Here is a 2,760-nt window from a genome sequence, read left to right as displayed (position 1 = left end):
TCACCCTAACCCTCATCCTCACCTTAAACCTCACACTAACCCTAAACCTAATCCTCAATCTAACCCTCACTCTAACCCTAACCATAACACTTACCCTAACTCTAACCCTCACCCTAACCATCCCCCTAACCCTATATCTAACCCTAAAACTCACCCTCAACGTAACCCTAATATTAACCCTAATCCCCACCCTAACCCTAAACATAACACCCAACCCCAAACTCACCCTCACAGTAACTCTAACCCTAACCCTAACAATAACACTAAACCTAAACCGAACCATCACCCTAACCCTCCTCCTCACCCCCATCCTCATCCTCAACCGAACCCTAAGCCTAAGCCTAACACTCACCCACACCCTCACACTCACACTCACCCTAACCCTAATCCTAAACCTAACCCTATCCCTAAACCTCGACCTAACCCTCACCCTCACCCTAACCATAACACTAACCCTAACCCTAAACCTAAACCTAAACCTCCCCCTAACCCTAACTCTAAACCTAAACCTCACCCTCAACCTAACCCTAACACGAACCCTAACGCTAAAACTCACCCTAGCCCTAACCCTCACCTTCACCATCAACCTCACCATAGATCTAATCCTAACCCTAACAATAACACTAACCCTAACCCTAACCCTAAACATAACCCTCATCCTCAGCCACACACTCACGGCAAACCTAAAACTAACAATAAACCTAACCCTAACCCTAACCCTAATCCTCACTCCCACCCTCCTCTTCAGCCTAACCCTAAGCCTAATCCTAACCCTAACCCTAACCCTCACCTTAACCCTAACCCTAACCCTAACCCTAACCCTAAACCTAACCCTAATCCTCAGCTTCATGCCCACCCTAACCCAAAACCTAACCCTAAACCTCAGCCTAAACATAAGCCTAACCTTAACCCTAACTCTCACACTCACCCTCACCCTAACCCTAATCCTAACTCTAAACCTCATCCTAACCCACACCCTAACCCTAAGCCTAACCCTCACCCTAACCCTAACCCTAACCGTCACATTCATGCTCGGCCTAAGCCTCAGCCTAAGCCTGACCCTAAACCCAACCCTCACCCTAACCCTCACCCTAACACTAACCCTAACTCTAACCGTAAATGTCACTCTCACCCTAACTCTAACTCTAACCCTAACCCTAAATCTAAACCTCATCCTAACCCTAAACCTAACCCTCACCCTCAAACTCACTGTAACCCTAACCCTAATCCTAAACCTAACAATAACCAGAACCCTAACCCTAACCCTCAACCTAAACATAACCCTCACCCACACCCTAACCCTCACCCTAACACTTCCCCTCACCCTCACACTAACCCTAACCTTAACACTTACCCTCACACTAACCCTAACCATCACCTTAACCCTAACACTCACCTTCACCCTTCCCCAAACCCTAACCCTATCCCTCACTCCACTGTAACCCTCACCCTCAGCCTAAACCTCACGTTTAACATTAACATCACCCCCCTCACTAAACCTTACCCTAACCCTCACCCTAACCCTCACCCTAACCCTAACTCTGCCTCTAAACCTCACCCTCACCCTAACCCTAACACTAACCCTAACCCTAACACTAAACCTCACCCTTACCCTAATCCTCACCCTAATCATAACCCCCACACTAACCCTAAACCTCTCCCTAACACTCATCCTTACCATAAACATCACACTAACCCTAACCCTAGTCCTTAATCTAACCCTCACCCTAACCCTAACCCTAACCCTTTCCCTAACCCTAAACCTGACCCTATCCCTCACCCTTATCTTAACCTTCACACTCAGCCTAAACCTCACCTTCAACCTTACCATCATCCTCACCCTAAAACTCACCCTAACCATAAACCTCATTCTAACCCTCATCCAACCCTTAAACCTAACCATCACCTTAATCCTAACCCTCACCCTCAACCTCATGCTCAGCCTAAACCTAATCCTAAGCCTAACCCTTACCCTAACCCTCACCTTCACCCTAGCCCTCACCCTAACACTAATCCTAACCCTAACCCTCATTCTAACCCTCACCCTCACCCTAACCCAAATCCTAACCCTAACCCTAAACCTAAACCTAACCCTCATCCTCACAGTAACCATTACCCAAACCCTCAAACTAACCCTAAACTTAACACGAACCCTAACTATCACCCTAAACCTAACCCAACCCTCACCCAAACCATAACCCTAACCCTCACCCTCACCCTCACCGTAACCGTAACCCTAACCCTAACAATAACCCAAAACCTAACCTTAACCCTCACCCTAACCGTAACCCTCACCCTAACCCTAAATCTCAAACTAACAGTTATCCTCACCCTAACACTAACCCTAACCCTAACACTAATCCTCACACTAACCCTAACCCTTACCCGAATCCTAAACCTCACCATAATGCTAACCCTAACCCTAACCCTCACAATCACCCTAGCCCTCACCCTAATCCTAATTCTAACCCTCACCTTCACCGTAACCCCAACCCTCATCCTCACCCTAACCTCACACTAAACCTAACCTTAATCCTCAATGTAACCCTCAACCTGACCCTAACCCTAACCATTACCCTAACCCTAACCTAACCCTAACCCTCACCTTAACCCAAACCCTCACCCCAACACTTACCCTCACCCTAACACTAACCCTACCCTAACACTAACTCTCACACTAACGCAAATCCTAACCCTAACCTTAACCCTCCTCCTAACCCTCCCCATAACCCTATATCTAACGGTAAACCTCACCCTAAC

This window comes from Dipodomys merriami, unplaced genomic scaffold (assembly GCF_024711535.1).
Source record: "Dipodomys merriami isolate MVZ:Mamm:240054 unplaced genomic scaffold, mDipMer1.0.p SCAF_108, whole genome shotgun sequence".
Taxonomy (NCBI): Eukaryota; Metazoa; Chordata; class Mammalia; order Rodentia; family Heteromyidae; genus Dipodomys; species Dipodomys merriami.
This window is presented reverse-complemented; position numbering follows the sequence as displayed.